A 16,397-nucleotide genomic window follows, 5' to 3' on the forward strand; every position below is an offset into this window, starting at 1 on the left:
GATTTTTATGCAATGGAGCAAATAGGTCATTTTAGGGGGGTCTAACCCCTTGCTGATTTTTGACCCAAAAAATCGAGATTTTCGACATTTAGGTCTTGAGTTGGAATGGAAGCCTTATCAATGCTGATTACGAAACCGGAATTCCCAATTGGATCAGACAAATATAACACGAGATATCGCAGATTGAAATTTGCAACTTTCGAAAATTGCCATTTTCAAGATGAAAATCTGAACGGAGAGAGATAGGCTTTCAGGAATACTTGCTATAGATTCAGCATATTCGAAAACCTATATTTTCATGATGAACTTTCAAATATCCGACGTTTTTCAAAGAAAAATCGAATTGATCGTTTTTCCATTTTTCATTTTCCAGTTCACTTCGAACTGCTCTCTGGAGTGCAATTCTCTATTGAATCATCAACTGTTAGGTTCGGTTGAATCAAAAAAGTGAGTTTCATATATTCCATATCCTAAGGCAGTAGTAGGATACCCTGATTTTTATGCAGAGGAGCAAATAGGTCATTTTAGGGGGGTCTAACCCCTTGCTCATTTTTGACCCAAAAAATCGAGATTTTCGATATTTGGTTTTTGAGCTGGAATGGAAGCCTTATCAATGCTAATTACGAAACCGGAAATTCCAATTGGATCAGACGAATATAACAAGAAATATTGCAGATTGAAATTTTCAAATTTTGAAAAATGACATTTCCAAAATGAAAATCTGAACGGTGGGAGATAGACTTTCGGGAATGCTCGCAATATATTCAGCGTATTTGAGAACCTTTATTTTCATATCGAACCTTCAAATATCTGACTTCGTAAAAAAAAAATCGAATTTATTGTTTTTCCATTTTCAATTTTCCAGTTCACTTTGAAGGGCTCTCTGGAGTGCAATTCTCTATAGAATCATCAACTGTTAGGTTCGGTTGAATCAAAAAAGTGAGTTTTATATATTCCATATCCTAAGACAGTAGTAGGACACCCTGATTTTTATGCAGAGTAGCAAATAGGTCATTTTAGGGGGGTCTAACTCCTTGCTCATTTTTGACCCAAAAAATCTAGATTTTCGATATTTAGTTTTCGAGCTGGAATGAAAGCCTTATCAATGCTGATTACGAAACTGGAAATCCCAATTGGATCAGACGAATATAACAAGAGATATTGCAGATTGAAATTTTCAACTTGTGAAAAATGACATTTCCAAAACGAAAATCTGAACGGTGAGAGATAGGCTTTCGAGAATGCTCGCACAGGATTCAGCTTATTTGAGAACATATATTTTCATGATAAACTTTCAAATATCTGACTTTGTTCGAAAAAAAATCGAATTTATTGTTTTTCCATTTTTCATTTTCCAGTTCAATTTGAACTGCTTTCTGGAGTGCAATTCTCTATTGAATCATCAACTGTTTAAATTGGTGGAATCAACGAAGTGAGTATTATACACTCCATATCCTAAGACAGTAGTTGAACTTCCTGATTTTCAGGCAGAAGAGCAAATAGGTCATTTTAGGGGGGTCTAACCCCTCGCTCATTTTTGACACAAAAAATCGAGATTTTCGACATTTAGGTCTTGCGTTGGAATGGAAGCCTTATCAATGCTGATTACAAAACCGGAAATCTCAATTGGATCAGACGAATATACAAGAGATATTGCAGATTGAAATTTTCATCTGTTGAAAAATGACATTTCCAAAATGAAAATCTGATCGGTGAGAGATAGGCTTTCCAGAATGCTCGCAATGGATTCAGCTTATTTGAAAACCTATATTTTCATGATAAACTTTCAAATATCTAACTTTGTTTAAAAAAAAATCGAATTTATTGTTTTTCAATTTTTCATTTTCCAGTTCACTTTGGAGTGCTCTCTAGAGTGCAATTCTCTATTGAATCATCAACTGTTAGGTTCGGTTGAATCGAAAAAGTGAATTTCATACACTCCATATCCTAAGACAGTAGTAGGACACCCTGATTTTTATGCAAAGGGGTCATTTTAGGGGGGTCTAACCCCTTGCTCATTTTTGACCCAAAAAATCGAGATTTTCGATATTTAGTTTTTGAGCTGGAATGGAAGCCTTATCAATGCTGATTACGAAACCGGAAATCCCAATTGGATCAGACGAATATACAAGAGATATTGCAGATTGAAGTTTTCAACTGTTGAAAAATGACATTTCCAAAATGAAAATCTGATCGGTGAGAGATAGGCTTTCCAGAATGCTCGCAATGGATTCAGCTTATTTAAAGATCTATATTTTCATGATAAACTTTCAAATATCTGACTTTGTTTAAAAAAAAATCGAATTTATTGATTTTCGATTTTCAATTTTCCAGTTCACTTTGAACTGCTCTCTGGAGTGCAATTCTCTATAGAATCATCAACTGTTAGGTTTGGTTGAATCAAAAAAGTAAGTACCATACACTCCATATCCTAAGACAGTAGTAGGACACCCTGATTTTTATGCAGAGGAGCAAATAGGTCATTTAGGGGGGTCTCCCTTGCTCATTTTTGACCCAAAAAATCGAGATTTTCGATATTTAGTTCTTGAGCTGGGATGGAAAGCTAATCAATGCTGATTACGAAACCGGAAATCCCAATTGGATCAGACGAATATAACAAGAGATATTGCAGATTGAAATTTGCAACTTTTGAAAAATGACATTTTCAAAATGAAAATCTGAACGGTGGGAGATAGGCTTTCGGGAATGCTCGCAATAGATTCAGCGTATTCGAAAACCTTTATTTTCATACCAAACCTGCAAATATCTGACTTCGTTCAAGAAAAAATCGAATTTATTTATTTTCGATTTTCAATTTTCCAGTTCACTTTGGACTGCTCTCTGGAGTGCAATTCTCTATAGAATCATCAACTGTTAGGTTTGGTTGAGTCAACAAAGTAAGTATTATACACTCCATATCCTAAGACAGTAGTAAGACACCCTGATTTTTATGCAAAGGAGCAAATAGGTCATTTTAGGGGGGTCTAACCCCTCTCTCATTTTTGACCCAAAAAATCGAGATTTTCGATTTTTAGTTTTTGCGCTGGAATGGAAGCCCCATTAACGCTGATTACGAAACCGGAAATCCCAATTGGATCAGACAAACATAACAAGAGATATTGCAGATTGAAATTTGCTACTTTTGAAAAATTACATTTCCAAAATGAAAATCTGAACGGTGGGAGATAGGCTTTCGGGAATGCTCGCAATAGATTCAGCGTATTTGAAAACCTTTATTTTCATACCAAGCCTTCAAATATCTGACTTTGTTTAAAAAAAAAACCGAATTTATTGTTTTTCCATTTTTCATTTTCCAGATCACTTTGAACTGCTCTCTGGAGTGCAATTCTCTATTGAATCATCAACTGTTAGGTTCGGTTGAATCAAAAAAGTGAGTTTCATACACTCCATATCCTAAGACAGTAGTTGAACTTCCTGATTTTCAGGCAGAAGAGCAAATAGGTCATTTTAGAGTGTCTAACCCCTCGCTCATTTTTGACCCAAAAAATCGAGATTTTCGATTTTTAGTTTTTGCGCTGGAATAGAAGCCTCATCAACGCTGATTACGAAACCGTAAATCCCAATTGGATCAGACGAATATAACAAGAGATATTGCAGATTGAAATTTGCAACCTTTGGAAAATGACATTTCCAAAATGAAAATCTGAACGGTGGGAGATGGGCTTCCGGGAATGCTTGCAATAGATTCAGCGTATTTGAGAACCTTTATTTTCATATCAAACCTTCAAATATCTGACTTCGTAAAAAAAAAATCGAATTTATTGATTTTTGATTTTCAATTTTCCAGTTCACTTTGAACTGCTCTCTGGAGTGCAATTCTCTATAGAATCATCAACTGTTAGGTTTGGTTGAATCAAAAAAGTAAGTACCATACACTCCATATCCTAAGACAGTAGTAGGACACCCTGATTTTTATGCAGAGGAGCAAATAGGTCATTTTAGGGGGGTCTCCCTTGCTCATTTTTGACCCAAAAAATCGAGATTTTCGATATTTAGTTTTTGAGCTGGAATGGAAGCCTAATTAATGCTGATTACGAAACCGGAAATCCCAATTGGATCAGACGAATATAACAAGAGATATTGCAGATTGAAATTTGCAACTTTTGAAAAATGACATTTCCAAAATGAAAATCTGAACGGTGAGAGATAAGCTTTTGAGAATGCTCGCAATGGATTCAGCTTATTTGAAAACCTATATTTTCATATCAAACTCTCAAATATCTGACTTCGTTTGAAAAAAAATCGAATTTATTGTTTTTCCATTTTTCATTTTCCAGTTCAATTTGAACTGCTCTCTGGAGTGCAATTCTCTATTGAATCATCAACTGTTTAAATTGGTAGAATCAACGAAGTGAGTATTATACACTCCATATCCTAAGACAGTAGTTGAACTTCCTGATTTTCAGGCAGAAGAGCAAATAGGTCATTTTAGGGGGGTCTAACCCCTCGCTCATTTTTGACACAAAAAATCGAGATTTTCGACATTTAGGTCTTGCGTTGGAATGGAAGCCTTATCAATGCTGATTACAAAACCGGAAATCTCAATTGGATCAGACGAATATACAAGAGATATTGCAGATTGAAATTTTCATCTGTTGAAAAATGACATTTCCAAAATGAAAATCTGATCGGTGAGAGATAGGCTTTCCAGAATGCTCGCAATGGATTCAGCTTATTTGAAAATCTATATTTTCATGATAAACTTTCAAATATCTAACTTTGTTTAAAAAAAAATCGAATTTATTGTTTTTCAATTTTTCATTTTCCAGTTCACTTTGGAGTGCTCTCTAGAGTGCAATTCTCTATTGAATCATCAACTGTTAGGTTCGGTTGAATCGAAAAAGTGAATTTCATACACTCCATATCCTAAGACAGTAGTAGGACACCCTGATTTTTATGCAAAGGGGTCATTTTAGGGGGGTCTAACCCCTTGCTCATTTTTGACCCAAAAAATCGAGATTTTCGATATTTAGTTTTTGAGCTGGAATGGAAGCCTTATCAATGCTGATTACGAAACCGGAAATCCCAATTGGATCAGACGAATATACAAGAGATATTGCAGATTGAAGTTTTCAACTGTTGAAAAATGACATTTCCAAAATGAAAATCTGATCGGTGAGAGATAGGCTTTCCAGAATGCTCGCAATGGATTCAGCTTATTTAAAGACCTATATTTTCATGATAAACTTTCAAATATCTGACTTTGTTTAAAAAAAAATCGAATTTATTGATTTTCGATTTTCAATTTTCCAGTTCACTTTGAACTGCTCTCTGGAGTGCAATTCTCTATAGAATCATCAACTGTTAGGTTTGGTTGAATCAAAAAAGTAAGTACCATACACTCCATATCCTAAGACAGTAGTAGGACACCCTGATTTTTATGCAGAGGAGCAAATAGGTCATTTTAAGGGGGTCTCCCTTGCTCATTTTTGACCCAAAAAATCGAGATTTTCGATATTTAGTTTTTGAGCTGGAATGGAAGCCTAATTAATGCTGATTACGAAACCGGAAATCCCAATTGGATCAGACGAATATAACAAGAGATATTGCAGATTGAAATTTGCAACTTTTGAAAAATGACATTTCCAAAATGAAAATCTGAACGGTGAGAGATAAGCTTTTGAGAATGCTCGCAATGGATTCAGCTTATTTGAAAACCTATATTTTCATATCAAACTCTCAAATATCTGACTTCGTTTGAAAAAAAATCGAATTTATTGTTTTTCCATTTTTCATTTTCCAGTTCAATTTGAACTGCTCTCTGGAGTGCAATTCTCTATTGAATCATCAACTGTTTAAATTGGTGGAATCAACGAAGTGAGTATTATACACTCCATATCCTAAGACAGTAGTTGAACTTCCTGATTTTCAGGCAGAAGAGCAAATAGGTCATTTTAGGGGGGTCTAACCCCTCGCTCATTTTTGACACAAAAAATCGAGATTTTCGACATTTAGGTCTTGCGTTGGAATGGAAGCCTTATCAATGCTGATTACAAAACCGGAAATCTCAATTGGATCAGACGAATATACAAGAGATATTGCAGATTGAAATTTTCATCTGTTGAAAAATGACATTTCCAAAATGAAAATCTGATCGGTGAGAGATAGGCTTTCCAGAATGCTCGCAATGGATTCAGCTTATTTGAAAACCTATATTTTCATGATAAACTTTCAAATATCTAACTTTGTTTAAAAAAAAATCGAATTTATTGTTTTTCAATTTTTCATTTTCCAGTTCACTTTGGAGTGCTCTCTAGAGTGCAATTCTCTATTGAATCATCAACTGTTAGGTTCGGTTGAATCGAAAAAGTGAATTTCATACACTCCATATCCTAAGACAGTAGTAGGACACCCTGATTTTTATGCAAAGGGGTCATTTTAGGGGGGTCTAACCCCTTGCTCATTTTTGACCCAAAAAATCGAGATTTTCGATATTTAGTTTTTGAGCTGGAATGGAAGCCTTATCAATGCTGATTACGAAACCGGAAATCCCAATTGGATCAGACGAATATACAAGAGATATTGCAGATTGAAGTTTTCAACTGTTGAAAAATGACATTTCCAAAATGAAAATCTGATCGGTGAGAGATAGGCTTTCCAGAATGCTCGCAATGGATTCAGCTTATTTAAAGACCTATATTTTCATGATAAACTTTCAAATATCTGACTTTGTTTAAAAAAAAATCGAATTTATTGATTTTCGATTTTCAATTTTCCAGTTCACTTTGAACTGCTCTCTGGAGTGCAATTCTCTATAGAATCATCAACTGTTAGGTTTGGTTGAATCAAAAAAGTAAGTACCATACACTCCATATCCTAAGACAGTAGTAGGACACCCTGATTTGTATGCAGAGGAGCAAATAGGTCATTTTAGGGGGGTCTAAGCCCTTGCTCATTTTTGACCCAGAAAATCGAGATTTTCGATATTTAGTTGTTGAGCTGGAATCAAAGCCTGATCAATGCTGATAACGAAACCGGAAATCCCAATTGGATCAGACGAATATAACAAGAGATATTGCAGATTGAAATTTGCAACTTTTGAAAAATGCCATTTTCAAGATGAAAATCTGAACGGAGAGAGATAGGCTTTCAGGAATACTTGCTATAGATTCAGCATATTCGGAAACCTATATTTTCATGATGAACTTTCAAATATCGGACGTTGTTTGAAGAAAAATCGAATATTGTTTTTCCATTTTTCATTTTCCAGTTCAATTTGAACTGCTCTCTGGAGTGCAATTCTCTATTGAATCATCAACTGTTTAGTTTGATGGAATCAACAAAGTAAGTATTATACACTCCATATCCTAAGACAGTAGTTGAACTTCCTGATTTTCAGGCAGAAGAGCAAATAGGTCATTTTAGGGGTCTAACCCCTTGCTCATTTTTGAACCAAAAAAATCGAGATTTTCGATTTTTAGTTTTTGCGCTGGAATGGAAGCCTCATCAACGCTGATTACGAAACCGGAAATCCCAATTGGATCAGACGAATATAACAAGAGATATTGCAGATTGAAATTTGCAACCTTTGGAAAATGACATTTCCAAAATGAAAATCTGAACGGTGGGAGATAGGCTTTCGGGAATGCTCGCAATAGATTCAGCGTATTTGAGAACCTTTATTTTCATATCAAACCTTCAAATATCTGACTTCGTAAAAAAAAATCGAATTTATTGTTTTTCCATTTTCAATTTTCCAGTTCACTTTGAAGTGCTCTCTGGAGTGCAATTCTCTATAGAATCATCAACTGTTTGGTTTGGTTGAGTCAACAAAGTAAGTATTATACACTCCATATCCTAAGACAGTAGTAGGACACCCTGATTTTTATGCAAAGGAGCAAATAGGTCATTTTAGGGGGGTCTAACCCCTTGCTCATTTTTGACCCAAAAAATCGAGATTTTCGATATTTAGTTTTTGAGCTGGAATGGAAGCCTTATCAATGCTGATTACGAAACCGGAAATCCCAATTGGATCAGACGAATATAACAAGAGATATTGCAGATTGAAATTTTCAACTTTTGAAAAATGACATTTCCAAAATGAAAATCTGAACGGTGAGAGATAGGTTTTCGAGAATGCTCGCTCGCAATGGATTCAGCCTATTTGAAAACCTATATTTTTATGATAAACTTTCAAATATCTGACTTTGTTTAAAAAATAATCGAATTTATTGTTTTTCCATTTTTCATTTTCCAGTTCACTTTGAACTGCTCTCTGGAGTGCAATTCTCTATTGAATCATCAACTGTTAGGTTTGGTTGAATCAAAAAAGTGAGTATTATACACTTCATATCCTAAGACAGTAGTAGGACACCCTGATTTTTATGCAAAGGAGCAAATAGGTCATTTTAGGGGGGTCTAACCCCTTGCTGATTTTTGACCCAAAAAATCGAGATTTTCGACATTTAGGTCTTGAGTTGGAATGGAAGCCTTATCAATGCTGATTACGAAACCGGAAATCCCAATTGGATCAGACAAATATAACAAGAGATATCGCAGATTGAAATTTGCAACTTTCGAAAAATGCCATTTTCAAGATGAAAATCTGAACGGAGAGAGATAGGCTTTCAGGAATACTCGCTATAGATTCAGCATATTCGAAAACCTATATTTTCATGATGAACTTTCAAATATCCGACGTTTTTTGAAGAAAAATCGAATTTATCGTTTTTCCATTTTCAATTTTCCAGTTCACTTTGAAGTGCTCTCTGGAGTGTAATTCTCTATAGAATCATCAACTGTTTGGTTTGGTTGAGTCAACAAAGTAAGTATTATACACTCCATATCCTAAGACAGTAGTAGGACACCCTGATTTTTATGCAAAGGAGCAAATAGGTCATTTTAGGAGGGTCTAACCCCTCTCTCATTTTTGACTCAAAAAAATCGAGATTTTCGATTTTTAGTTTTTGCGCTGGAATGGAAGCCTCATCAACGCTGATTACGAAACCGGAAATCCCAATTGGATCAGACGAATGTAACAAGAGATATTGCAGATTGAAATTTGCAACTTTTGAAAAATGACATTTCCAAAATGAAAATCTGAACGGTGGGAGATAGGCTTTCGGAAATGCTCGCAATAGATTCAGCGTAATTGAAAACCTTTATTTTCATACCAAGCCTCAAAATATCTGACTTTGTTTAAAAAAAAATCGAATTTATTGTTTTTCCATTTTTCATTTACCAGTTCATTTTGAACGGCTCTCTGGAGTGCAATTCTCTATTGAATCATCAACTGTTAGGTTTGGTTGAATCAACAAAGTAAGTATTATACACTTCATATCCTAAGACAGTAGTAGGACACCCTGATTTTTATGCAATGGAGCAAATAGGTCATTTTAGGGGGGTCTAACCCCTTGCTGATTTTTGACCCAAAAAATCGAGATTTTCGACATTTAGGTCTTGAGTTGGAATGGAAGCCTTATCAATGCTGATTACGAAACCGGAATTCCCAATTGGATCAGACAAATATAACACGAGATATCGCAGATTGAAATTTGCAACTTTCGAAAATTGCCATTTTCAAGATGAAAATCTGAACGGAGAGAGATAGGCTTTCAGGAATACTTGCTATAGATTCAGCATATTCGAAAACCTATATTTTCATGATGAACTTTCAAATATCCGACGTTTTTCAAAGAAAAATCGAATTGATCGTTTTTTCATTTTTCATTTTCCAGTTCACTTCGAACTGCTCTCTGGAGTGCAATTCTCTATTGAATCATCAACTGTTAGGTTCGGTTGAATCAAAAAAGTGAGTTTCATATATTCCATATCCTAAGGCAGTAGTTGGATACCCTGATTTTTATGCAGAGGAGCAAATAGGTCATTTTAGGGGGGTCTAACCCCTTGCTCATTTTTGACCCAAAAAATCGAGATTTTCGATATTTGGTTTTTGAGCTGGAATGGAAGCCTTACCAATGCTAATTACAAAACCGGAAATTCCAATTGGATCAGACGAATATAACAAGAAATATTGCAGATTGAAATTTTCAAATTTTGAAAAATGACATTTCCAAAATGAAAATCTGAACGGTGGGAGATAGACTTTCGGGAATGCTCGCAATATATTCAGCGTATTTGAGAACCCTTATTTTCATATCGAACCTTCAAATATCTGACTTCGTAAAAAAAAAATCGAATTTATTGTTTTTCCATTTTCAATTTTCCAGTTCACTTTGAAGGGCTCTCTGGAGTGCAATTCTCTATAGAATCATCAACTGTTACGTTCGGTTGAATCAAAAAAGTGAGTTTTATATATTCCATATCCTAAGACAGTAGTAGGACACCCTGATTTTTATGCAGAGTAGCAAATAGGTCATTTTAGGGGGGTCTAACTCCTTGCTCATTTTTGACCCAAAAAATCTAGATTTTCGATATTTAGTTTTCGAGCTGGAATGAAAGCCTTATCAATGCTGATTACGAAACTGGAAATCCCAATTGGATCAGACGAATATAACAAGAGATATTGCAGATTGAAATTTTCAACTTGTGAAAAATGACATTTCCAAAACGAAAATCTGAACGGTGAGAGATAGGCTTTCGAGAATGCTCGCACAGGATTCAGCTTATTTGAGAACATATATTTTCATGATAAACTTTCAAATATCTGACTTTGTTCGAAAAAAAATCGAATTTCTTGTTTTTCCATTTTTCATTTTCCAGTTCAATTTGAACTGCTCTCTGGAGTGCAATTCTCTATTGAATCATCAACTGTTTAAATTGGTGGAATCAACGAAGTGAGTATTATACACTCCATATCCTAAGACAGTAGTTGAACTTCCTGATTTTCAGGCAGAAGAGCAAATAGGTCATTTTAGGGGGGTCTAACCCCTCGCTCATTTTTGACACAAAAAATCGAGATTTTCGACATTTAGGTCTTGCGTTGGAATGGAAGCCTTATCAATGCTGATTACGAAACCGGAAATCCCAATTGGATCAGACGAATATACAAGAGATATTGCAGATTGAAGTTTTCAACTGTTGAAAAATGACATTTCCAAAATGAAAATCTGATCGGTGAGAGATAGGCTTTCCAGAATGCTCGCAATGGATTCAGCTTATTTAAAGACCTATATTTTCATGATAAACTTTCAAATATCTGACTTTGTTTAAAAAAAAATCGAATTTATTGATTTTCGATTTTCAATTTTCCAGTTCACTTTGAACTGCTCTCTGGAGTGCAATTCTCTATAGAATCATCAACTGTTAGGTTTGGTTGAATCAAAAAAGTAAGTACCATACACTCCATATCCTAAGACAGTAGTAGGACACCCTGATTTTTATGCAGAGGAGCAAATAGGTCATTTAGGGGGGTCTCCCTTGCTCATTTTTGACCCAAAAAATCGAGATTTTCGATATTTAGTTCTTGAGCTGGGATGGAAGGCTAATCAATGCTGATTACGAAACCGGAAATCCCAATTGGATCAGACGAATATAACAAGAGATATTGCAGATTGAAATTTGCAACTTTTGAAAAATGACATTTTCAAAATGAAAATCTGAACGGTGGGAGATAGGCTTTCGGGAATGCTCGCAATAGATTCAGCGTATTCGAAAACCTTTATTTTCATACCAAACCTGCAAATATCTGACTTCGTTCAAGAAAAAATCGAATTTATTTATTTTCGATTTTCAATTTTCCAGTTCACTTTGGACTGCTCTCTGGAGTGCAATTCTCTATAGAATCATCAACTGTTAGGTTTGGTTGAGTCAACAAAGTAAGTATTATACACTCCATATCCTAAGACAGTAGTAAGACACCCTGATTTTTATGCAAAGGAGCAAATAGGTCATTTTAGGGGGGTCTAACCCCTCTCTCATTTTTGACCCAAAAAATCGAGATTTTCGATTTTTAGTTTTTGCGCTGGAATGGAAGCCCCATCAACGCTGATTACGAAACCGGAAATCCCAATTGGATCAGACAAACATAACAAGAGATATTACAGATTGAAATTTGCTACTTTTGAAAAATTACATTTCCAAAATGAAAATCTGAACGGTGGGAGATAGGCTTTCGGGAATGCTCGCAATAGATTCAGCGTATTTGAAAACCTTTATTTTCATACCAAGCCTTCAAATATCTGACTTTGTTTAAAAAAAAAACCGAATTTATTGTTTTTCCATTTTTCATTTTCCAGATCACTTTGAACTGCTCTCTGGAGTGCAATTCTCTATTGAATCATCAACTGTTAGGTTCGGTTGAATCAAAAAAGTGAGTTTCATACACTCCATATCCTAAGACAGTAGTTGAACTTCCTGATTTTCAGGCAGAAGAGCAAATAGGTCATTTTAGGGGGGTCTAACCCCTCGCTCATTTTTGACCCAAAAAATCGAGATTTTCGATTTTTAGTTTTTGCGCTGGAATAGAAGCCTCATCAACGCTGATTACGAAAGCGGAAATCCCAATTGGATCAGACGAATATAACAAGAGATATTGCAGATTGAAATTTGCAACCTTTGGAAAATGACATTTCCAAAATGAAAATCTGAACGGTGGGAGATGGGCTTCCGGGAATGCTTGCAATAGATTCAGCGTATTTGAGAACCTTTATTTTCATATCAAACCTTCAAATATCTGACTTCGTAAAAAAAAAATCGAATTTATTGATTTTTGATTTTCAATTTTCCAGTTCACTTTGAACTGCTCTCTGGAGTGCAATTCTCTATAGAATCATCAACTGTTAGGTTTGGTTGAATCAAAAAAGTAAGTACCATACACTCCATATCCTAAGACAGTAGTAGGACACCCTGATTTTTATGCAGAGGAGCAAATAGGTCATTTTAGGGGGGTCTCCCTTGCTCATTTTTGACCCAAAAAATCGAGATTTTCGATATTTAGTTTTTGAGCTGGAATGGAAGCCTAATTAATGCTGATTACGAAACCGGAAATCCAAATTGGATCAGACGAATATAACAAGAGATATTGCAGATTGAAATTTGCAACTTTTGAAAAAAGACATTTCCAAAATGAAAATCTGAACGGTGAGAGATAAGCTTTTGAGAATGCTCGCAATGGATTCAGCTTATTTGAAAACCTATTTTTTCATATCAAACTCTCAAATATCTGACTTCGTTTGAAAAAAAAAATCGAATTTATTGTTTTTCCATTTTTCATTTTCCAGTTCACTTTGAACTGCTCTCTGGAGTGCAATTCTCTATTGAATCATCACCTGTTGGGTTTGGTTGAATCAAAAAAGTAAGTATTATACACTCCATATCCTAAAACAGTAGTAGGACACCCTGATTTGTATGCAGAGGAGCAAATATGTCATTTTAGGGGGGTCTAAGCCCTTGCTCATTTTTGACCCAGAAAATCGAGATTTTCGATATTTAGTTGTTGAGCTGGAATCAAAGCCTGATCAATGCTGATAACGAAACCGGAAATCCCAATTGGATCAGACGAATATAACAAGAGATATTGCAGATTGAAATTTGCAACTTTTGAAAAATGCCATTTTCAAGATGAAAATCTGAACGGAGAGAGATAGGCTTTCAGGAATACTTGCTATAGATTCAGCATATTCGGAAACCTATATTTTCATGATGAACTTTCAAATATCGGACGTTGTTTGAAGAAAAATCGAATATTGTTTTTCCATTTTTCATTTTCCAGTTCAATTTGAACTGCTCTCTGGAGTGCAATTCTCTATTGAATCATCAACTGTTTAGTTTGATGGAATCAACAAAGTAAGTATTATACACTCCATATCCTAAGACAGTAGTTGAACTTCCTGATTTTCAGGCAGAAGAGCAAATAGGTCATTTTAGGGGTCTAACCCCTTGCTCATTTTTGAACCAAAAAAATCGAGATTTTCGATTTTTAGTTTTTGCGCTGGAATGGAAGCCTCATCAACGCTGATTACGAAACCGGAAATCCCAATTGGATCAGACGAATATAACAAGAGATATTGCAGATTGAAATTTGCAACCTTTGGAAAATGACATTTCCAAAATGAAAATCTGAACGGTGGGAGATAGGCTTTCGGGAATGCTCGCAATAGATTCAGCGTATTTGAGAACCTTTATTTTCATATCAAACCTTCAAATATCTGACTTGGTAAAAAAAAATCGAATTTATTGTTTTTCCATTTTCAATTTTCCAGTTCACTTTGAAGTGCTCTCTGGAGTGCAATTCTCTATAGAATCATCAACTGTTTGGTTTTTTTGAGTCAACACAGTAAGTATTATACACTCCATATCCTAAGACAGTAGTAGGACACCCTGATTTTTATGCAAAGGAGCAAATAGGTCATTTTAGGGGGGTCTAACACCTTGCTCATTTTTGACCCAAAAAATCGAGATTTTCGATATTTAGTTTTTGAGCTGGAATGGAAGCCTTATCAATGCTGATTACGAAACCGGAAATCCCAATTGGATCAGACGAATATAACAAGAGATATCGCAGATTGAAATTTGCAACTTTCGAAAAATGCCATTTTCAAGATGAAAATCTGAACGGAGAGAGATAGGCTTTCAGGAATACTCGCTATAGATTCAGCATATTCGAAAACCTATATTTTCATGATGAACTTTCAAATATCCGACGTTTTTTGAAGAAAAATCGAATTTATCGTTTTTCCATTTTCAATTTTCCAGTTCACTTTGAAGTGCTCTCTGGAGTGTAATTCTCTATAGAATCATCAACTGTTTGGTTTGGTTGAGTCAACAACGTAAGTATTATACACTCCATATCCTAAGACAGTAGTAGGACACCCTGATTTTTATGCAAAGGAGCAAATAGGTCATTTTAGGAGGGTCTAACCCCTCTCTCATTTTTGACTCAAAAAAATCGAGATTTTCGATTTTTAGTTTTTGCGCTGGAATGGAAGCCTCATCAACGCTGATTACGAAACCGGAAATCCCAATTGGATCAGACGAATGTAACAAGAGATATTGCAGATTGAAATTTGCAACTTTTGAAAAATGACATTTCCAAAATGAAAATCTGAACGGTGGGAGATAGGCTTTCGGAAATGCTCGCAATAGATTCAGCGTAATTGAAAACCTTTATTTTCATACCAAGCCTCAAAATATCTGACTTTGTTTAAAAAAAAATCGAATTTATTGCTTTTCCATTTTTCATTTACCAGTTCATTTTGAACTGCTCTCTGGAGTGTAATTCTCTATAGAATCATCAACTGTTTGGTTTGGTTGAGTCAACAAAGTAAGTATTATACACTCCATATCCTAAGACAGTAGTAGGACACCCTGATTTTTATGCAAAGGAGCAAATAGGTCATTTTAGGGGGGTCTAACACCTTGCTCATTTTTGACCCAAAAAATCGAGATTTTCGATATTTAGTTTTTGAGCTGGAATGGAAGCCTTATCAATGCTGATTACGAAACCGGAAATCCCAATTGGATCAGACGAATATAACAAGAGATATTGCAGATTGAAATTTTCAACTTTTGAAAAATGACATTTCCAAAATGAAAATCTGAACGGTGAGAGATAGGTTTTCGAGAATGCTCGCTCGCAATGGATTCAGCCTATTTGTAAACCTATATTTTTATGATAAACTTTCAAATATCTGACTTTGTTTAAAAAATAATCGAATTTATTGTTTTTCCATTTTTCATTTTCCAGTTCACTTTGAACTGCTCTCTGGAGTGCAATTCTCTATTGAATCATCAACTGTTAGGTTTGGTTGAATCAACAAAGTAAGTTCGAACTGAAATTCAACATGGGCCTCTCAATCCGAAAACTATGTGCAGTTTCAAGATTTGGTTCGAATTGATCCAATAGTTCCTTAGGAATTGAAATGATATTTTGTCGAATCGACTTCTGAAATCTTAATTCCTATTAGAACTATCGATCTGAAATTCAACATGTGCATTTCATTTCGAAAACTATGTGCAGTTTCAAGATTTGGTTCGAATTGATCCAACAGTTTTCGAGGAATTGATATCACACTTTGCCGAATAGACCACTGAAATCTCAATTCCTATCTGCACTATCGAACTGAAATTCAATATGTGCATCTCAATTCGAAAACTATGTGCAGTTTCAAGATTTGGGTCGAATTGGTTCAACAGTTTTTGAGGAATTGATATCACACTTTGCCGAATAGACCACTGAAATCTCGATTCCTATCTGCACTATCGAACTGAAATTCAACATGTACATCTCAATTCGAAAACTATGTGCAGTTTCAAGATTTGGTTCGAATCGATCCAATAGTTCCTTAGGAATTGAAATGATATTTTGCCGAATCGACTACTGAAATCTTCATTCCTATCAGAACTATCGATCTGAAATTCAACATGTGCATCTCAATTCGAAAACTATGTGCAGTTTCAAGATTTGGGTCGAATTGGTTCAACAGTTTTTGAGGAATTGATATCACACTTTGCCGAATAGACCACTGAAATCTCAA

The sequence above is a fragment of the Coccinella septempunctata genome, chromosome 2 (genome assembly GCF_907165205.1).
Source record: "Coccinella septempunctata chromosome 2, icCocSept1.1, whole genome shotgun sequence".
NCBI classification, from domain to species: domain Eukaryota; kingdom Metazoa; phylum Arthropoda; class Insecta; order Coleoptera; family Coccinellidae; genus Coccinella; species Coccinella septempunctata.